A 23,924-nucleotide genomic window follows, 5' to 3' on the forward strand; every position below is an offset into this window, starting at 1 on the left:
TACGATAATCAATATAGAAATAAAGTGAACCGTGTTTAAAGTGCTCTTGTGCCAAACTAATTTATGCATTAATCTGTGTCCATAAAATCGCAGCATAAAGTCCATAACTACTCCATTCTTCCGGTGCTCATGGCAGATGATAAAACAGATGATACAACAGTAAAGTGCTCGTGTCCACTCTTGTGCTCCCCCTTTGGTGTATGCGCTCACCTTAGAGAGTGTGACCTTGCACCTAAGCTCGGTCAAAACACGCTTTTAAACCACCTCTGGGTTTATGGTCAACATTTAGATCCTTGGATGGTTGCTTGCAGCAATATTCATATGGAAAACAGAGGAAACTGGATAGTGTATTACCGTTTTAAAAGTTTTATTTAAAATGACAATATTCCTTATATTAGGGTACTCGCATTTAATAGGTGCTATGAGTGCACCACTTTGTATCAAGCCAAACAAATATAAAAGGTGCTGTGCTGATGTGTCCTCTCCTGCTCTGAGAACACTCCACTGTCTCACAAACCGTCCTGTCCGCTCCCCAACATGTGTCGATACCGGGAAATGTTGTATCTTCCTCAGGGGGAATTCTATTGGACGGTTGAGATGTCAATCATTTTATAGTGTCACCGCAGCCATTTTCTCGAAGACCACGGACATTCTATAGTTTATCGTATGCCCGCCGGCCATTTTCTGATAGGTCAGAATGCTCCACAATACCCATACTGCATGCCGTGTATTGTGACCGAGCACAATAACACACAGCAGCATATAACATCAGTTTACAACAGCTTATAAGGCGCTCATTAACCTATATATCCCTTTACAGGTTACAGTCAAGACGGTATGTAAGGAGAAGGACACATCTTCACAGCGTCACTAACATAAATATATATATATATATATATATATATCTATATATATCTATAGATATATATAGATATATATCTATATATATCTATAGATATATATCTATATATATATATATATATATATATAGATATAGATATATATCTATAGATATAGATATATATCTATATAGATATAGATATATATCTATATCTATATATATATAAAACAGGATCATTGAAAACAACAACATCCTAACCACCTCATCTGCCTGTATATAGCAGTTAACAATATGCTAATAGGCTGCTACATACCAACCTATTTTATTGCATAATCGATCTACTAAAAAATATATATTTTGATGATAAAAAAAAATCTTAATTTAAAATCTCTCTCTTAAAGCCGGAAGCTGCCCATTACCAACCTATGTATATATGTATAAAACAACACATGCTCAGGTGTGAAAACTGAACTCAGCCTAATACTAACCTACATGCGCATAACACCTAGTGCACATATGCTACTATATACATACAAATTCCATAGAGGAAAATATACAGGGACATATAATAAAAAGAGACATATAATGAAAAGACTATCAACACACCCTGCCGCCACTCATTAACCCCGTATAACATCCTCCACAGTATAACGATGAAAGACAGAATGGGGAAAAGGATGATGACCGGTCAAACATATGGATATGTGCCAACCCTATATCAGGTACTAATCACAAGAGCCCTAATGTGCGCCATATCAAAACATCATCTGCCTAGATCAATCTAAATGGGCGATCTCCATCCCCCATTAGCTCTATAAATGGCAACTTAAATCTATGGTAACCCAATTACCAACCATAATACTTATAACCCAGATGTAGTGCCTTTAACTATTACTAAGAAAACACTTAAGGTCAAACTCTTTGTTGAACCCCCCCCTGGCGCCAAGGATCCCAATTGATAAATCCACCAGGATTCTTTCTTGCTGATCTCTCTTATATAATTGGACCCTCTCCAGTGTCTTTTAGGGGCTTCTATGCCCTAAAAATTGCATCCCTGCTGTATTCTGATTGTGGACATCCCGAAAATGTACCGATAAATGATGTTTCTCGAAACCCTTTCAGATATTTCTAATTTAAGGCAAGTATAAAATGTTTTTTTTTTTTTTTATTAAGTAACAAAGAACCTTTACAATTACTTCAATTGTGACTGTGCTGTAGTTGTGTTTTGATGATCTCGGTGTATCTGAGAGGGACTGCTGCCTCTTGTCCTGTTGCGACTTCCCAAAATCTCATACTCCAGTATGTGTGGATGTGGCTGTGGTGTGCTTAGTCAGTAGAGATAACATGGAGATTTAAAATGAGGTGCTGATTACCACACTCATGATTCAACACAGTGTACTTGTACTGTATATCTTGCATTCAAATAGCTTTTGATACCCACCTCCAATGACAGAAAAAGTGTTCTTGTAACCATACATGTCAAAGTAGATATAATAGACTGCTCATAGTCATCTGTGATTATGGTGACAAGATTTTGAGCTTGCAATATCTGTTCTCCGCTATTGATCACTGTCGGTGTCACATACTACTGCATTGTGAATTAGCAAATTAACAAAAGCAATACTAATATTTTCAGTTTAATAGTGACATAAAGCTGCTCTTAGCACAAAGTAGCACCAAGATAATGCTTTCCCTAATTGAAGCTGTATATAAAAGTGGGTTGGTTGTAAACTGCTAATTTCTCAGTTAAAGTTGTCATATCTGGAAATGACTAATAGATAAAGGATGGCCTCATTTACAACCCATAGCACTGTGATATGCCACAAGTGTCCTAGAGTAACAGTACAAAAAAGAACACCAGCATTTCCCCTGAACAGGGCTCTGTCATACTGGCCAGCCGATTGTGGAGCTCCTTTCACAATAGTGTGTGAGCCAAGTCATTGCCGCACTGTTCTCTTATATTGCCCAGTTTGTGACAAGAACACTTTGAAGACATACAAGTAAATTTGTTATCCCAAAATATATACAAATCACTGGTAAAACACACCCATATTTGTTTCCTAAACAGTTCTTTTTCTTCGACTTTTTTCCCAAGTCTAGACTAAGCTCCACCCCCTCCCAGCACTAACACATGCCCCTGTCATTCAGCTGTCAAATGCTATAGCCTTCTCCTTTAAGACTATTCCAGTGGAGATACAGAATACCAAGTCTCACAATACCCAACCTTCATTTCATCCAAAATGTAAGGGACTAATGCTATTGCTACCTTCATTAAAAGCTGTGCAGCCACACAGTCCTGGGCCCCATAGCAGTTGAATGGTCTTCTGAGGCTATAGCTATACAACATAAGCTGCTACAGCATGTTCTGTTGGAAATGACAGTCAAGTAAGGACAAACAGTTATGTGGAAGCACAGTAGCAGGATTAAATAAAACAGCAGCAGTCTGCGTGGGATCCTCGAGTGATGAGTCTAGCTGGTTGGAATTACTCTCCTATACACTTTTCCTCCTCCCTCTTTTCCCCCTCCCCCTTATTTCCTCTTTTTTTTGGAATAGGACCACGCAATAGGATAATTTTCATCCTGTTAGTATGTTTAACTGCTGATCGAGATCCGCCTATAGGTATTACTATTGTGTTATGTTCACACTCTTCTAGAGCCTTATCTCAACCTCCTTTTATTAATTGGCTATGCCTCATGTTTGATAATTGCAGGATGCATCCACAAGACCTACAGAAGTCTGTTGACCCTTCATTATTTTCCATTTCTCTCCCTCTCTGTATCTGTTTTATTTCATCACCCCCTCTTGTACTTCTGCCTTATATTTTTGTAATGAAACGATCTAAGCTTAATAAAAATTCTCAATTATAAACAAAAAATAAAAGAACAGCATGCCTGGTCAATTTGTTTCATACACAGTTGGCTATATTTATGGTTTTATATACTTATTTGCTGCACCTGGCATGACATGCACCCTGTATTTTTTCTTTATTCCTTTCTTTACTGCACTCAGTCAGCAACTGAGTTGCTATTCAATACCATTGCATGGTTTAGAATCCATTTGACAAGACATACCCTGGAGGCTTTACATCAGATTAGTTTAAATTGTGATTGATGCTACCCAACAACTCCCTGTTTGCACACCAATGCCCCTCAAATACCACACAGCATACTTTACATTAAAACAGCTATGTACAGTGCCTTGAAAAAGTACTCATACCCTTTGAAATTTTCCACATTTTGTCATGTTGCAACCAAAAATATAAATGTATTACATGTAAATGTATTATATTGGGATTCTATGTGATAGACCAACACAAAGTGGCACATAATTGTGAAGTGGAAGGAAAATGAAAGATGGCTTTCCAAATTTTTTGCAAATAAATATTTGAAAAGCGTGGTGTGCATTTCTACTCTACTCTTTACTCTGATACCCCTAACTAAAATCTAGTGGAACCAGTTGCCTTCAGAAGTCACCTAATAGTAAATAGAGTCCACCTGTGTATAATTTAATCGCACTATAAATACAGCTGTTCTGTAAAGCCCTCAGAGGTTTGTTAGAGAACCTTAGGCTGGCCATACATGTTCAATCCCCATGTACAATTTTCCTTTAGATTTACCAAAAACCATATAAAATTAGGTCAAAACTAAGCAACAGTTTCAATTGTATCCAATTAGGCAGCCCCCTGCACTACATAGCTGAAGGTAAATCTAAAGAAAATTGTACAGAAAACATTGTACGGACAAGCTGATAAGGAGGAAGGTGGTCGTGCACAGGGTTTACATTACGTAAAAATTGCATTTATGGTATATTGTGACAAATACTGGGGTTGCCGTAATTACTTTTACTAACATTTTCTTGTTTTCTCTTTCCATAAGTAAAATCAAATAAAACATTCATAATATATATACACACACAGTATATATATATATATATATATATATATATATATATATATATATATATATATATATATATATATATATATATACACACACACACACACACACACACAGTGGGGATGGAAAGTATTCAGACCCCCTTACATTTTTCACTCTTTGTTATATTGCAGCCATTTGCTAAAATCATTTAAGTTCATTTTTTTCCTCATTAATGTACACACAGCACACCATATTGCCAGAAAAAACACAGAATTGTTGACATTTTTGCAGATTTATTAAAAAAGAAAAACTGAAATATGACATGGTCCTTAGTATTCAGACCCTTTGCTGTGACACTCATATTTAATTCAGGTGCTGTCCATTTCTTCTGATCATCCTTGAGATGGTTCTACACCTTTATTTTAGTCCAGCTGTGTTTGATTATACTGATTGGACTTTATTAGAAAAGCCACACACCTGTCTATATAAGACCTTACAGCTCACAGTGCATGTCAGAGCAAATGAGAATCATGAGGTCAAAGGAACTGCCTGAAGAGCTCAGAGACAGAATTGTGGCAAGGCACAGATCTGGCCAAGGTTACAAAAAATTTCTGCTGCACTTAAGGTTCCTAAGAACACAGTGGCCTCCATAATCCTTAAATGGAAGGCATTTGGGACGACCAGAACTCTTCCTAGAGCTGACCGTCTGGCCAAACTGAGCTATCAGGGGAGAAGAGCCATGGCGAGAGAGGTAAAGAAGAACCCTAAGATCACTGTGGCTGAGCTCCAGAGATGCAGTTGGGAGATGGGAGAAAGTTGTAGAAAATCAACCATCACTGCAGCCCTCCACCAGTTGGGACTTTATGGCAGAGTGGCCCGATGGAAGCCTCTCCTCAGTGCAAAACACATGAAAGCCCACATGGAGTTTGCTAAAAAACACCTGAAGGATTCCAAGATGGTGAGAAATAAGATTCTCTGGTCTGATGAGACCAAGATAGAACTTTTTGGCCTTAATTCTAAGCGGTACGTGTGGAGAAAACCAGGCACTGCTTATCACCTGTCCAACACAGTCCCAACAGTGAAGCATGGTGGTGGCAGCATCATGCTGTAGGGGTGTTTTTCAGCTGCAGGGACAGGACGACTGGCTGCAATAGAGGGAAAGATGAATTCAGCCAAGTACAGGGATATCCTGGACGAAAACCTTCTCCAGAGTGCTCAGGACCTCAGATTGGGCTGAAGGTTTACCTTCCAACAAGACAATGACCGTAAGCACACAGCTAAAATAACGAAGGAGTGGCTTCACAACAACTCCGTGACTGTTCTTGAATGGCCCACCCAGAGCCCTGACTTAAAACCAATTGAGCATCTCTGGAGAGACTTAAAAATGGCTGTCCACCGTTTACCATCCAACCTGACAGAACTGGAGAAGATCTGCAAGGAAGAATGGCAGAGGATCCCCAAATCCAGGTATGAAAAACGTATTGCATCTTTCCCAAAAAGACTCATGGCTGTATTAGATCAAAAGGGTGCTTCTACTAAATACTGAGCAAAGGGTCTGAATACTTAGGACCATGTAATATTTCAGTTTTTCTTTTTTAATAAATCTGCAAAAATGTCAACAATTCTGTGTTTTTCTGTCAATATGGGGTGCTGTGTGTATGTTAATGAGGAAAAAAAATGAACTTAAATGATTTTAGGAAATGGCTGCAATATAACAAAGAGTGAAAAATTTAAGGGGGTCTGAATACTTTCCGTCCCCACTGTAAAAAAAAAAAAAAATGAATTTATTCTCAACAAGTCATGCTTTCAATATTTACTTAAGAATATACAAAATGCAAAAAATATAGGCCATTTTTTTCCCAGAAACTATAGTCAATTGTAAAAAAAAAAAAAAAAAAAAAAAAAGTATTTATTTTTTAATATATCATGACTAAATAGCGCTTCATGGTCCTCCAAAACAGCATTGCGTGTAAAGAGCTGGGAAACTGTAGCTCAGCTTGAAAGTGTCCCTGAAGATTATTTTATGAAGTTGGCAGCTATGATATTGGCTGGTCTGACCCACATAGTTGCCTCCTCATTATTCCTAGATAGAAGTAAGCTTTAATACACTACTACACTATGAGAAAGGCATTGTATCCAGTTGTGCCATGGCTCATGTTGTGTACCATCTTTCTTATATATAACAGATGACTCTCCCCAGTAAATACCTTTCCATGTAGCACAATAGAGGACACATCATGAACTGCGTCAGCATTATCAACCATATTAGACAGAATATTACAACACGCCATGACTGTAAAAGCGCCAAACCTGTAGGCATATTGTGTGCAGATAAATCATATCTAAGGAGAATATCATCCCTGGCCTCCTCAAATTAATGCAAAAAAAAAAAAAAATTTAATTGTGTAGCATAAGAAGAGGAAGGCAGAGCATTAATTAAATTACGTTAGCTAATTAGCTTGTCTTGTCATTTCAATTCTGTGTGCTCTGCTCACTGGGCCAGATAAATCAAGCGTGTCTAGCTCACACTGACACTAATATATTTTATTCCAACCTCAGATGACGTTTCTGAGCAAAGTTGGAGGTTAATGCATGGATATGATCATCAGTTTTTGTTAGGGATGATTTGTTGTTTCTGTAGGATTGTATCATCATCTTTTATGTTCAGGAAAATGTAAATTAGTAGCAAAATAAACATCCCAACCCAAGGCCTACGAAACCATCAATAGCCTTATATACAAGATGGGAGACGGTTGTCATGGAGACATAGCTGGACAATTTGGTACTAGAAGATGATGAGTTTTTTTTTAAGGATGTTTTAAAGTGAACACACACTCTCTTTATACTTTTAAACGTAAAAGTACTGCCCAAGGGAAGATGTGACAAAAGTAACTTGGCATTGTAGGGGTACTTTAAAGTGAGCCTGTGCCCAGATTATGCACACTATAGTGGAGAAAATAATTAGATCCCCTGCAGATTTTGTAACTTTGCCCACTTAAAGAAATGAAGGGTCTATCATTTTTTATCAAAGGTGAATTTTGAATATCAACCAAAAATCCAGAAAAAAACACAGGATACAAATGTTATAAACTGCAACTTACAGTTCAGTGAGTAAGACAAGTATTTTATCCCCAAGCAAAACGGGACTTGGTATTTGGTGGAGAAACCCTTGTTGGCAAGCACAGAGGTAAGACGTGTCTTATAATTGGTTACCAGATTTGCACACATCTCAGAATGGATTTTGGTCCACTCTTCTTTACAGATCTTCTCTAAGGCCTAGTTACATAGTCAGGTTGTAAAAAAGACACAAGTCCATCTGGTTCACACCTATGCATATTCCAGGTGCATTTTGCAGTTTTCAATACACGTTTTCGATCCATTGAAGTTTATAGAACCAAAAAGCAGAAAAAAAGTACCTGGCCCTTTCCATAAAATGCATAGATGTAAACATGACCCATTGGAAACCAGGTTAAATGGACTGTAGTGTGTTTCTGCAAAACTGAAAATGCGCTAAAAAATGCATAGGTGTGAACCAGGCCTAAATCCTTAGGCTGGGTTCACACATGTGCAGTGCGAATTCCAGCTCCGTTTTCTCTGCGAAGTGAAAAAACAGCTGTTCAGCGGTGCCTCCTCCGTTCTATCTGCGGATCAGTGAGCAGGGAGAGGGGGGAGAGGGTGAGGAGAAGGAGAGAATTTGTGTTCAGAACGGAATGCATCTGCGAATCAAATGCGTTCCCATAGAAGATAATGTACTTGTAATTTGCACAGCAATGCCCAGAACATGCACATTTTTTGGGCAATGCGCAGTGCGAATGCAACGCACATATGTAAACCAGATGCATTAAAATTAATGTATTTTAAAATGTCCTGCGAACTGGATGCGGTGTATACCGCATCTAATTCGCATAGGTGTGAACGGGGCCTTAAGGTTTCTTGGCTGTCGCTTAGAAACTTGAAGTTTCAGTTCCCTCGATAAAATTTCCATAGGGTTAAGGTCTGGAGACTGGTTAGGCCACTCCATTGGAAACTTGAAGTTTCAGTTCCCTCGATAAAATTTCTATAGGGTTAAGGTCTGGAGACTGGTTAGGCCACTCCATGACCTTAATGTGCTTCTTCTTGAGATACTCCTTTGTTGCCTTGGCAGTATGTTTTGAGTCATTGTCATGCTGGAAGACCCATCTCTAGTGTTCTGGCTGAGGGAAGAAGGCTCTCATCAAAGATTTTACAATATTGGCCCCTTAATGCAGCAAAGTCGGTCTGTACCTTTAGCAGAGAAAGAGCGTTCTTAGGGTTATATTCCGCATTTTTCTTCCTCCAAACATGGCGAGTCGAGTTAATGCCAAGGAGCTCAATTTTGATCTCATCTGACCACAGCACTTTCTCCCAATCCTTCTCGGAATCATTTCGATGTTTATTGGCAAACTTCAGATAGGCCTGAAAACATGTGCCTTCTTGAGGAGGGGGACCTTGCGGGCACTGCAGGATTTCAGTCCATGGCGGTGTATTGTGTTACTAATGGTTTGTTTGGTGACTGTGGTCCCAATTGCCTTGAGATCATTATAAGCTCCTCCCTTGTAGTTCTGGACTAATCCCTCACTTTTCTCATTATCATCCTTACCCCATGAGGCAAAATCTTTCATGGAGCTTCAGACCGAGGGTGATTGATGGTTATTTTGTATTTCTTTTTTTCCATTTGCGAATAATCGTTTCAACAATTGTCTCCTTCTTACCAAGCTTCTTCTTGATGGTCTTTTAGCCCATTCCAGCCTTGTGCGGGTCTGTAATCTTGCCCCCGATGTCCTATTTTACAGCTCTTTGATCTTGCCCATGATGGTGAGGTTTCAATAGAAGAAAGATTCTGTGGACAGGTGTCTTTATGTGTACTCTTTATACACATAAAGAGTTGTTGTTAGGAGCACCTTCTTAAATTGACAGGACTTATTTGTGTACCACATGAACACATACTGTAGCCAGTCTGTGGGAGCCAGAATTATGGTTGGTTGGGAGGTAGGAAGGGAATCAAATACTTATTTTACTCACTGAACTGCAACTCAATGTATAACATTTGTTTTTTTCTGGATTTTGGGTTGATATTCTGTCTCTATTATTTAAAATACACCTATAATAACAATTATAGACCCTTCATTTCTTTGTAAGTGGGCAAACTTACAAAATGTGCAGGGGATCAAATAATTAATTTTCCTCACTGTACAGTATTACCATATTCTAAACAAGTAATTAAAACAAGCCTTCATACAGCTCTCTAATTATAGCTACTGTGGAGAAATGTGTCTTGAAAGTGTTTCCCCACAAGGTTTTCTTACTGTTCTGGACCCACCCTTCTAAACAGGGATTTGTATGCAATTTGTTTTTATAATTCAGCAAATTACACTCCCTTGGCCTCCGTGATTCTGCATTATCCTGGTTCTCCTCCTACCTATCTCAGCGCACTTTCAGTGTCACTTACAACTCCATCTCCTCCGCTCCCCTTCCTCTTTCTGTTGGGGTACCCCAAGGCTCCGTCCTTGGGCCTCTCCTTTTCTCACTCTATACCTCTTCCCTGGGCCAGTTGATAACCTCCAATGGCTTCCAATACCACCTCTACCGATGACACACAGATCTTTCTCTCCACTCCTCAACTCACCCCCTCTATCTCCTCACGGATCTCAAACTTGCTGAATGACATATCGGTATGGATGTCACACCACTTCCTCAAACTTAATCTTTCTAAAACTGAGCTTGTTATATTTCCTCCTTCACGGCCCCCCTCCTGTGACTTCACCATTAATATCAACAACACAACCATTGGTCCCTCCACACATGCCAGGGTCCTGGGTGTAATCCTTGACTCTGACCTCTCCTTCAGCCCCCATATCCAATCACTGGCTAAATCCTGCCGCCTTAACCTCCGCAACATCTCCAGAATTCTACCCTTCCTGACTAATGACACCACAAAGCAACTTATTCACTCCTTGATTATTTCCCGCCTCGACTACTGCAACTCTCTCCTTAATGGCCTACCCTTAAGCAGGCTATCCCCCCTTCAGTCTATTATGAATGCTGCTGCTAGACTAATACACCTCACTAATCGATCCGTGACTGCTGCTCCTCTCTGCCAATCCCTTCACTGGCTTCCCCTACCCCACCGTGTAAAATTCGAAATGCTAACCATAACATACAAGGCCATTCACAACATCGCCCCCCATCTACATCACCAACCTCATCTGCAGATATTGGCCAAATCGCCCCCTCCGCTCCTCCCAGGACCTCCTGTTCTCTAGCTCCCTTGTTACCTCATCCCATGCTCGCCTTCAGGACTTCTCCAGAGCCTCTCCCATCCTCTGGAATTCCCTGCCCCAGTATGTCCGATCAGCCCCTACCCTGTCCACCTTTAGGAGATCCCTGAAAACTCATTTATTCAGGGAAGTCTATCCCACACCCACATAACTGTCCCTGAGCCACCCCCATCAAATCATTCTTTGCAGCTATTACCTTTTGTACCACCACCCCCTGCCTTTAGAATGTAAGCTCTACGAGCAGGGCCCTCCTGTACCTTTTGTATTGAACTGTACTGTAATTGTGTTGTCCTTATACATTGTAAAGCACTGCGTAAACTGTTGGCGCTATATAAATCTTGTATAATAATAATAATAATAATAATAATTCAGGAAATTTCCATTCATATCATGTTGTGCATCCTGAACAGGAAGTGAAAGGATATCTTTTCAAGGTGAGGGAAATCTCATCTGAGTGTTGTCATGAGAACGAGTGTCCCTATTGGAAATTTCCAAGCACTATTCCTGTTCTGGTGGCAACTCAAAATTTGCCCTAGTTTTTCTTTAAACCAACCTTCTTTGTTGAGATCATTAATGGTCCTTGAGATTAGAATACTTTACATTACAAGCAGCTTGAGAAGTCAGAGCAGGCTTGTGGAGCCAACATAGGAAGGTGCACAAAACTTGGGCAAAATTGTCAGGATAACCGGCGTTCCTAAAGTAACATTGATTTCTAGGGGACTGGTAATCTCCATATTCATGAAGCTTCATGCTGGAAGAATTGTTTAAGATGAAAAGCATATCAGCATTCACAAGCCTCTTTATCTGTTCATTCTCCATAGCTAATCCTTGCATGCCCTCTGATGTATGTGAACAGAAAGCCATATTATTAATATAGGTATATGTCAATGTTGGGCTAGATCAATACAACGATGCTGCACTGCACAACTTCCACTATCCACTTCTGACATCCCAGGTGAGTAGGAAAAGGTCTGCAGATCTATACACAGTCGAATGACATAGAAAAGTCACAAACGGTCAGATATCTGCTTGGCAACAATGGGTAACAAGATATCCTCCTGTCATCACGGTTTGCTGAAAGCTTTGTGTAAATGATGCAACATACATCTGAATGCTCCCAACAGTTCTCCAGCCCGCCCTGCAGCTCTCTACAAGGATGGAAAGGGTGAGGAGCCTCTCTACGAAAATAACAGATGATCCGAAAAGCACATTTCAAATTTTAGTTTAAAACAGGCATATGGCAAGGATGGAGCAAGGACCAACTTGTAGAAATTGAGAATCATATACATAAAGTAATTCGTTGGAGATTTCACTGCACTTCCTGTTGTGGCAACAATATTCCCAATGAGACAAATATGGAAAAAATTAGATGGGATTTGCCGATCCCTGCTCTATCCCAAAAAAACACATTTTTATTCCCCATGCATCCCAGAAATATACTTTCCCTCAATTTCCCCATCGATATGTTAGGTTCTGGGAGCAGAAGGACATACCCAGTACTTCCAGGTATGGAGGAGCAAGGCTTTTTTTCAGCGGGAAGGTGGGGGAACGCAGTTCTGTCACCTACAGCACTCAATGTATCTAATAGCAGGGGGTGCTGGGGTGTGCTGGAGGGTCCATTGATGCTGGCTGCGGAGGATCTATTGTTGCTAAAGGACTTATGTTACTGGGATGGATCTACTGTTGAGGGAGGGGCCTATTATGGCTGTTGTGTCTGTTAATACTGGCTGTTGGGAGATCTATTGTTGCAAATATACAAATACAAATTTATACAATCATTGATGATATGGGGTTGTATGTCAGGTAAAGCCATGTTGGATCTCCAGTTGTCCCCCTGTGGGGTTACCTGCTGCTCCGCCTATTGTTCCTGGGGTAGAGCTGCTGTTAGGATAGATTTTGTTTCAGGGGTTGGGCTGTGTCAGGGTGACAAGCCTCGTCCCCTAGGGGCGTGCACGAGCGCCATGCTAGTGGACAGTACATGTGACCGGCTGTGATTGGACACAGCCAGTCATGTGGTAAAGAGCCATTTTTTATTGACTCTTTACACGGATCTGGGATGGACTGTGTCCGAGGGACACACCTCATCCCCAATCGCCGCACTGCGGGTCCCCGGGAGCAGCGAGAAACCGAGGACGTCATATGACGCCTGCTCAGGATGGGAGACCCCATCTGCGGATGTCATATGACTATAGTGGTTAAAAAAAAATTCCACAAAATTTTACTTGGTTCTGTTTTCTCTAAAAAAAGAAAAAAAAAAAAAAAAAAAAAAGGTTGGTGCTGGGAGGTAGGTAGAGGGTGGAACCAAGGGCCAGTGCTCAGAGGTGGGTAGGGCGCGGAGACAAGGGGGTCCTTGTAAGAGGGGAGTACCTGCACCTACAACCCCTGGCAAAAAGTATGGAATCACCACTCTTAGAAAATGTTCATTCAAATGTTGATCACAGACATGCCTCCAACTATTTTCATTCAACATTCCAACACACTTAAAGAAAAAAAAAGAAAGAAAGAAAACTGTAGTCAATCGCAACTGTTTTTGCAGACCTAAACAGAAAAAAAACAAGGTTACAGTTGGCTAAAGAAAAGCAATCATGGACTGTGGATGACTGGATTAAAGTGATATTCAGCAATGAATTACGAATTTGCATTGGGCAGGGTGATGTTGGAACTTTTGTTTTGGGTCATTCCAATGAAATGTATGAAGACGACCACCTGAAGAAAACATACAAATTTATACAATCATTGATGATATGGGGTTGTATGTCAGGTAAAGCCATGTTGGATCTCCAGTTGTCCCCCTGTGGGGTTACCTGCTGCTCCGCCTCTTCAGCTCCCGAACTGGATGCATGTTTGTTTCCGCCGCCTGCCAAGCTAGCAATAGATGGCCTGGCCCAACCCATGGGTGAGTATGGGGACTTACATCTAGACCCATCCGACCACTCACTGTTCTGTCCAACTTTGTGTAGCATTCATTTACTTAGTTCATTATTTGTATTGCACATACATTTAAGCATCTACCCCTGAAGAGCGAGCATGGTCTTGCGAAACGCGTCAGCTACTACTGATGCTTGCACATATTGTGATGTTTGTATACTGCTCTTATATGCGATGTATCTACCTCTGTGCGTGGAATGTTTCCCTTTCACACTGTATGTACAATTTATCGGCCAGTTCACTATTGCGGTTATGCTCCATATGCGTGATAACCTGCATCAAATTTATACTTATTTTTGTATATACTCATGGTATCTTTATTGGCTAACCACACTCGCCACTCGCCTCATTTAAAGTCCCAGGGCGACTCCTTTGTATATATGAATCTCATTGGGGATGGAGGTGATGTTGTGGATGACATCAGACCTTTCATGTTTGTTTTTATGTCAGGTAAAGGAACAGGGGAGAGGACGGTCCTTAAATCTTCAATAAACGCCGAAGTTTATATATTGAGGTTTTGGACACTTTTCTTATTCCATCAATTAAAAAGTTGTTTGATGATGATGCCATCATTTTTCAGAATGTAATCTGATGCAAAGGTTTGTTTTAGAACTGCAAAGTACATGGTGATTCCATAAAACTTTTGCTCAGAATTGAGTGATTCCATATTTTTTCCTTTGCCTGATCTGCAAAAACAGACGACAGTTTTCTTTCTTTTTTAAGTGTTTCTTAAAGCCAGAAGCCACTGTGTTTCAAAAATATATTTCATATACATGTTTTAGCCTTTGACCTTGCCTCCAACAGTGGTGGTGTTCTGTGGCCTTTGCTGTCTCCTCTGGCGGTTGGCGTTTTTTTTGTCTGGCATGGGAGCTGCGATATGCTAAGGGAGATTTTTGTCTCCTGCTGTCCCCCCCTCTTCGTCCTATGGATTTTGTGGAGGGGCCACCGGCATATCGCGCTATGCTCCTACACCCATTGGTTGGCTTCCGCAGTTGCGCTGTCACCCAGTGCCAGTGCAGTTTGTCATCTTGTGATGGACGGGAGTCCACTGCGCATGCGTACTCCCATTGGCAGCTGGCACCCCGGCGTCGGCGCACCAATCCATCCTCACATGGCGTTGGGGGCAGAGCGGACCGGACCCCTTCGGGGATGTAAGTCAGGGGTGAGACATGGCTGAGATCACTTCCTTCACTCACCAATACTATGCACACCACAGAGACTTCCATTGCTGTTCAGCTGTTTGTATATCAAGGTAAATACACTCTCCCCACCCTAGCACTAACCTGGTACTTCATCTGCATTCCCTGCACTTTTTTGTTTCATTTATAACACCACTTTTCACACAACCTTTTCCTCTTTTCTTTCCCAGACTAACACATGTTTTCAGGATTTACTCTCTTACCCATGGTCTCTATGTCTGCTATTGGATCAGGTTAGTCCACATATGTTTCTATACAAATAATTGTACAACTTTTGTCTAGTCTACTTATTTAGTAAGGCTTGACACATATATACTTATGTTAGAGTATACATGCTCTCATACAAAAATATTATTACATTATATAACTTGATGTTCATCTTACTAAATTTGGCAAATCATTGAGACATATACATTTATGTTTACAGCTGATATCTATCAAGTTACATACTGAGACAATAGGACCATTCACCTTCACCTATGCCATGTCTGCCGCCTGGCATCCCCCCCTGGGGGTACCTGTGTCCGTCTTCTCCCCCTCAGCTCCCGTGCCATACTCTGGCTGCTGCTGTCCATTTGGGGGTTCAGCGATGGAAACTCTGGTTTTGTTCATTGGTAAGTATTGCTCTGGCCCATTCTGCCATTGTTCTTACATTTACCACTGTGACACATCTTTTTGCCTATTTAGATACATCTCACCCACATCCACCCCTGATGAGCGAGCAATGATCTCGCGAAACGCCCGTCGGGTTTTCTGATGCGTGCATTTGTATTTACTGCATTGTATAACGTTTGTATCAACTTTTTTTATTCTCTTCATTATGTGCAAATCCATTGGCTGAGCTAATATGCTATATTATCCATGTATGTACATTACATTTTAATAAACATTTATACTGCTATTACTCTTGTTACTCAGTGGCTAACTGTGACAGCCTCATTTAAAGTCCCAGGGCGACTCTCTTTTTTTGTAAAGCCAGAAGGTTGGAATGTTAAATGAAAATAGTTTTGAGGCATTATAATTCATTTTTTTTTCTGTACAATTAAATTCCATACTTTTTGCCAGGGGTTGTATTTTCTGAAAAAAAACCCTGTGGAGGAGGATGCGGCTCACTCCATGTGCTTGCACTGAGCCAATCACTCCTGTATCATGGGGAGTCCGTAGCCTGTGTAAGCGATAAACCTAGTGACATACAGCATACACAGCACTTTTCTTTTGCTTTCAGAGGCTGAACAGAGCAGCGAGGGAGGGATGAAAAGAAGGTAAAGTCGCACCAAAAGTATGAAAGGAGCCTAAAATTGCAGCAGCTCTGCATAGAAACCAATCAGTTTCCAGGTTTTATTGTCAAAGCCTAATTGAACAAGCTGGATTTAGAAGCTGATTGGCTACCTTATCTTGCACAGCTGCACCAGATTCGGAGTGCTCCAGTTTTAGAGCCCTGTCACACTGAGGCAGTTTTCAGGCATTTCAGCGCTAGAAATAGCGCCTGTAAAGCATCTGAAAACTGCCTCCCATTCTCTGCAATGGGTGCTTTCACACCCGGGCGTTGCGCCTGTGGGACGTTAGAAAAAGTCCTGCAAGCAGCATCTTTGGGGTGGTTTGGGAGCAGCGCTCCCAAAACGCCCCTGCCCATTGCAATGAATGGGCAGCGCTTCCGAAGCCCCTAAAAAAAGCTTTGAAAGCGCTGCAACACGGGAGTTTTTCACCCCTCCTTTGGGGTTGAAAGCGCCCGCTAATCCGAAAAGCAGAGCAAAAGTGCCGCTTAAACTGAGGTAAAGCGCCACTAAAATGAGCGGTGCTTTACCAATAACGGCCGGCTCTTTCGGCGTGAAAGCAGCCTTAGAAAATCTCCCCCCATAGGGACAAAGAAAACAATCAAATTCTGAAGGATGTTCCAAATCTTCCTCACTTTACTTCCTGTTTTGCCTGGTATGAAGTATGGAGTTTTATTTCCCTGTTCTGATCCTCATCAAATAGACAGGAAAAGTGAAGAAGTCTCTGAAAAGCCCCTTTCACACAGTCGCCTCCGTTCTGTGGGATCCGCTTGCTCAGCGGGGGGGGGGGATTTCTGTACTGATCCCCGCTAAGCAGGCGGATGACAGGTCTGTCTCTGGCTCTCCGCTCACTGAACAGAGCAGAGATTGAGAGAGTCCCGCTCTCCTCTGTGGGGAGATCCGATGAAAATGGACCGCTTGTCCGTTTTCATCCGATCCACCAGACGAATGGAAAACCACCATCCATCTGGTTTGGTGGAGAGGAGAGGATCGGATAGCAGTGGACATGTCACCGCAGACATCCTCCGCTCCAAAGAGGTGAATGGATTGCCTGATCAGGTCCGCCTGAAAAACTGACAGGCGAACCTGATCGGAAAGCCTGTGTGAAAGGGGCCAAACAGAGATACAGACTGCAATAAACACCTGACGGAGGTTCTTAATCCCTCTCCACACTAGCCAAAATAGCAATAAAAAAAAGCTTTTGGCTGGAGATGTGTTGTAAACTTGTGCAATAACACATTCTCCCCGATGGATCTCGGATCTCACGCACAGCCAGAAAAAAAACTGGGCATCGTATGGCTAGCTTCTTTTTCCTTCCCATTCTGCTGCCTGAGCCACACATAGCTGACACTCCATCTAATTATCACACCAAACAGCACAGTATGTAAATGAGACATTAGTTTGCAGCGCTCACCCTCAGCCTCCATATGATGAAACAATCTCAGCCAAGGGAAATATTGTGACACTGAATGCAAACAACTGCTGTAAACTGGAGTTAAGAAATTTGAAACATCAATCTGTATTGCAAGATTTATGTGTCAGTGTGGCGAGGAGAGGGATGAGATTTCCGGCTGATTGAATTTATTAAATTCTAAGAAGTAAAGCTCAGCGAGGCGATACCTCCAGGATCCAGATAACTCCAGGGCTGGATTCTAATTTGCACACTTAGAGCCACAGATTAGCCTTAAGCCTATAGAAAACCCAGCCACATCACCATGTACTGTGTCTAGGGAAGGAATACGGCCTACACACAGGAGATGCACCCCCTTCATCTCAGGAAGCTATATGTTCCTACATACAGGAGATGTGCCCCCCTCATCTATGAAAGGCATATGGCCCTACACACACACACAAGAGAAGCAACCCCCCCTTCATCTCAGGAAGAAATATGGCCCTACATACAAGAGAAGCAACTTCAGGAAGAAATATGGGCCTACACACATAAAATGCGCACCTCATCTCAGAAAGTCATACAGCCCTGCACAAAGAAGTGCCCTCTCATACGGCACTACACACAGGAGATGTGCCCCCTTCATCTCAGGGAGGCATAAGGCCCTACAAAACAGGAGATGTGTCCCCTTCATCTCAGGGAGGCATATTGTCCTACACACAGATGTCCCCCGTTTCATCTATGAAAAGCAACTGGTTATATACACACAGGAAAAGTGCCCCCCTCATCTCAGCAAGGCATATGGCTCTACACACAGGAGATGTACCCTCATCATTTCAGAAAGGCATACAACCCCATACACAGGAGATGTACCCACTTCATGTCAGGAAGGCATCTAAAGGAAAGATATGTCCTCTTCTAGAGAAAAACACAGGCACATACACACAGGAGATGCACCCTCTTCATCTCAGGAAGCCATACCTCCCTACACACAGGAAATATGCCCCTCTCATCTAAGAATAGCATACGGCCATACGCATAGGAGAAGTGCCCCCCTCATCTCGGAAAGGCACATGGCCATACACACAGGTGATGTGCTCCCCCTCAGCTCAGGAAGGCATACGGCCCTACACTACAAAGGTGACCAGATTTTTTAAATGAAATTTGGAGACATATATTTTTTTTTTATTGGCAAATAGTAAAACTATTTTATGAGTATATTTTCCTCAAATTATATATGCAGTCTATGTGGTATGTGTTTATGGAATAATTGCATGACATATATGTTATTTCTCACATTTTGTCCATGAGATAAATAAAAGATACTTCTTAGGATTTTTTGGGATAGGACTACCAAATGTTATGAAGATAAAAATTCAAATCCGATCCGGCGGCTCCAGACAATTTTTTTGGTTGTGCTTGAGATAAAATTGAATAGAATAGAAATAGAAATGCAAATCAACCCGTGTATTAGAATATACCCTGTTTCCCCGAAAATAAGACCTAGCGTGATTGTCGGTGATGGCTGCAATATAAGCCCTACCCCCCAAATAAGCCCTAGTTAAAGTCCTTGTAGGTCTTATTTTCAGGGTAGGGCTTATTTTCGGGGAAACAGGGTAGGGCTTATTTGGGGGGTAGGGCTTATATTGCAGCCATCACCAACAATCACGCTAGGTCTTATTTTCAGGGAAACAGGGTAGTAGTGATGGTGTCACCCTCTCTGCACAAGGTAAGAAATATTGCAGAGCTGCAATGTGCAAATAGTGGTGTAGGATGGGAACTATGATGTAAAGAAGAACTCTATTATGTGAAAGGGGCCTGTGACGGGAATGGGGCCTGTGACGGGAAAGGGGCCTGTGACGGGAATGGGGCCTGTGACGGGAAAGGGGCCTGTGACGGGAATGGGGCCTGTGACGGGGAAAAGGGGCCTGTGACGGGGAAAAGGGGCCTGTGACGGGGAAAAGGGGCCTGTGACGGGGAAAAGGGGCCTGTGACGGGGAAAAGGGGCCTGTGATGGGAAAGGGGTCTATGATATGAAGGAGGGAAGCTGTGATGTGGGGACTAAGGACACTGATGTAAATAGGGGACCATGATAAAAATGTAGGAGGGGAACTATGATGTAAAGGAGAAGGATATTATGTGAAAGGGGCATGTAATGTAAAGGGGGCTATTATGTAAAGGGGGGAAGCTGTGATGTGGGGACTAAGGACACTGATGTAAAGGTGGGGTTGTGATGTAGCATGGGGGAGGGCATGAATACTGATGTAAATGGGGGGCTGTGATGTAAAGGAAGAGAAGGGAGGGGGGGGGGGGGCTGTGATTTGAATGATCAGAGTCATAGCACAAACATGAGATTCCTCTTCTGGAAGAAAATGTTACTGACTTGAGAATTTGAATTCAATATTCCTGGTCTACATGAAAAACTGAAATACTCCGAAGGTAAGGTTGTGCTCTTTGAATGCATGTTAGGGATTCATTTTCAACTTTGATGAGTATAACTTAGTTGAGCCAGTGAGGCAATGGTACCTAAAGCCGCGTACACATGATCCGAAATTCGGCCAGCAAAAGACCGATGAGAGCTTTTGGTCAGAAAATGCGATCGTGTGTATGCTCCATCGGACTTTTGCTGGCGGAATTCCAGCCAGCAAAAGATTGAGAGCATGTTCTCAATTTTTCGGTCACAAAAAGTTCCGATTGGAAATTCTGACACACAAAATTCCTACGCATGCTCGGAAACAATTTGACGCATGCTCGGAAGCATTGAACTTCATTTTCTCGGCTCGTCGTAGTGTTGTACGTCACCGCGTTCTTCACGGTCAAAAGTTCAGAGAACTTTTCTGTGATCTTGTGTATGCAAGCCAAGCTTGAGCGGAATTCCGTCGGAAAAACCATCCAAGATTTTTCAGACTGAAATTCTGCTCGTGTGTACACGGCATTCAAAGTAAAATAATTCATTTTTTTTCACCCCCCATCACCGGAAAACCTGGTTTGTAATATGTACAAAATCTAAGATATAGCTAAAAGTGCAATCATTACAAAAGAAATTGCCATCCCAGGCACAGTGCTAATCTGGGCACACATCGGTGGAGCCTGTACGGCAAATATGATAATTAGTATGCGACTCTGCAACTGCGACGCCCCTACTTCTACTTTCATCATCATTATAACTAAAATAAAATGAACATTATTTCAAATCTAGTCACGGAGAAGTAGATGAATTCAAGATCTTTAAATTCATACAACTTGCTCTGCAGAAATGACTTGTTTCCACATAATGCGCACAGACTTCATCAAATATTACAAGCCTAACCCTGACTTAAATCAATCTTTAATTAGTTAATTAGCAGTAATTACTGGAAAGCCACAGCCACATAGCTGTATCTGACCAGAGCACAGTTTGTGAATGAACACATTTAAAAACCATTCAGCAGATTTTCACAATGCTGCAGGCTGATTCATGGAATACACAAGCACTGCAGAGGCCAGGAGCCAAGCGGGAGCAGAAGAGCCGTCACATTGGCTATAAAGGGGGAAGGAATGTCATCACTTTACTGTCAACATATGTAACAATAGCAAAGGTGTTTCAGAACTACGGCGGTGAAAAACAGCGTATTTCCATGTGCAATTATACATATTCATAATGTCAATTCTGGTTTAGTCACATGCCTTTGTTTATATTTGTGTATTATGTCATTTATATGCCTTGGTTTAGATTTATATGTCATCACTTTACTGTCAACATTTGAAACCATAGTAGAGGCATTTGGAATTACTATTGTGAAAAAAAAAAAAAAAACACATTGTATTCTGTCATTCAATTAATATGCAATTATATTATTTCTTGTTTATTTCCATGCCTTAGTTTATGTTTTTTTTTTTTTTTTTTTCATCATGTAATCTGTATCTCATTTGTATGCCTTTGTTTATATCCATGTGTCGTCACTTTGCTGTCAACATTTGTAACACTAGCAGAGGCGTTTCAGAAGCCTAAGGTGAAAAACATTGAATTCTGACATGCAGCTGCTCAAACAAACAAGTCTAAATCCCCTGTGCATTGTGGCCACCATCTCATGTCTTAGGTCACCTTTAGGCCCCATTCACACTCTCGCGTTTTTTGATGCATTTTGCAGAAATGCACGGGAATTTTTTAACATGGGTTCCTATGGAACATGTTCACATCAATGCTTTTTTGTATCTCTGCGTTTTTGGAAAGGGTCGGGGACTTTTTTTCATGCAAAAAGCAGCGTTTTGCATGTAATGGTTTTCAATGGACAAGCATCAAAAACGCAAGTGCTGCGTTTTTGCAGCGTTTTTGGTGCGTTTTTGCCGTTTTTTTTTTTTTTTTTTTTTTTTTTTATTTTTTGTAATTTTTTTTTAAGACTGTAAAAAAAAAATGAAAAAAAAAAAAAAAAAAAAAAAACGCAAAACGCAAATCGCGGCAAAAACGCGGCAAAAACGCGGCAAAAACGCGGCTCAAAAACGTGGCAAGCATGGAAAAAAAACCCTCCAAAAACGCTCAAAAGCAACATGCATAGGTGTGAATCGAGCCTTAGGGCCCCATCAGACCACCTCGCAATGTGCGCCACTTTACGTGGTGGGTTGGTGTGCCATTTATTTAAAATGGCAAACCACTGCACAACTGCAGAAGGTGCCAACTCATCGATCCTGCAGCACACCACAACGCACATGCCCTACATTTTGGTACGCTGCATACAAGATGCAGGGATTTGTTTTGTTTGTTACCATACATTGGCAGTCTATTCTAAATGCAATAATGCACCTCAAATGACTCTAAAGGGAGTCTTAAAGTAGAGCTGTCACACAAGAATTATGTAGGCTGTCAGAGCTGGCTTTCTTCTGAGAATTCTAGCTGTTTGAACTGCAGATGCTGCAAATGAAAATTAAAATGAAGTTGAAATTTCTTACATCAAATTACTTGGGAGTCAGAGACTCAAAGCACTGATTCTGAAGCATCACCATTAAAGCCAGGAAACATGCAACTTCAAGAGCATAGGTTGGCAATCGCAGTCCACAAATTTTGTTTAAGGGCCGGTTCATGCCACATGCATTATAGTGCGTTTTTTTCTGCATCAAAAATGTATAGATAGTTGGATATATGGTTTCCAATGGCATAGTTCACACCAGTGCAGTCAGTTCCAGTGCGTTTGAGTTCCAGAAAAGAACGTACTGCATTTTTTCTGCACTGAACTGTACCGGAACACACCTAAATGCATGTCACTATTTAAGGTGAAGAAAAAATAAAAACGCACATGAACTTTAATAGCACCCCAGTCTTAGTCCATAGGGTTCAATATTGAGTTGGCCCACCCTTTGCAGCTATAACCGCTTCAAACTCTTCTGGGAAGGCTGTCCACAAGGTTTAGGAGTGTGTCTACTGGAATGTTTGACCATTCTTCAAGAAGTGCATTTGTGAGGTCAGACAATGATGTTGGGGACGAGAAGGCCGGGCTCGCAGTCTCCACTCCAATTCATCCCAAAGGTGTTCCATGGGGTTGAGGCAGGCCAGTCAAGTTACTCCACCGCAAAATCACTCATCCATGTCTTTATGGACCTTGTTTGTGCACTGGTGTGCAGTCATGTTGGAACAGGAAGGGGCCATCCCCAAACTGTTCCCATAAAGTTGGGAGCATGAAATTGTCCAAAATGTCTTGATATGCTGACACCTTAAGAGTTCCCTTCACTGGAACCAAGCTCAACCCCTGAAAAACAACCCCACACCAAACCCCCCTACACCAAATGATTTGGACCAGTGCACAAAGCAAGGTCCAAAAGAAAAAACATGGATGAGCGAGTTTGGGGTGGAGGAACTTGACTGGCCTGCAGAGTCCTGACCTCAACACAACAGAACACCTTTGGGAGTGGAGACTGGAAGCCAGGCCTTCTTGTCCAACATCAGTGCCTGACCTCACAAATGTGCTTCTGGAAGAATGGTCAAACATTCCCATAGACACACTCCTAAACCTTGTGGACGGCCTTCTCAGAAGAGTTGAAACTGTTATAGCTGCAAAGGGTCGGCCAACTCAATATTGAACGCTACGGACATTAAAGTTCATGTGTGTGTAAAGGTAGACGTCCCAATACTTTTGACAAATTAGT

The 23,924-nt window shown here is 41.6% G+C and overlaps 1 protein-coding gene across 5 annotated transcripts in view; it reads right to left on the reverse strand.

Moving 5' to 3' along the window:
• The window catches only part of PAG1 (phosphoprotein membrane anchor with glycosphingolipid microdomains 1), a 400,978-nt gene that overhangs the window by 57,881 nt on the left and 319,173 nt on the right, over window positions 1–23,924 (reverse strand). The window lies entirely within an intron of this gene.

The sequence above is a fragment of the Aquarana catesbeiana genome, linkage group LG05 (genome assembly GCF_042186555.1).
Source record: "Aquarana catesbeiana isolate 2022-GZ linkage group LG05, ASM4218655v1, whole genome shotgun sequence".
In the NCBI taxonomy this organism is placed as follows: Eukaryota; Metazoa; Chordata; class Amphibia; order Anura; family Ranidae; genus Aquarana; species Aquarana catesbeiana.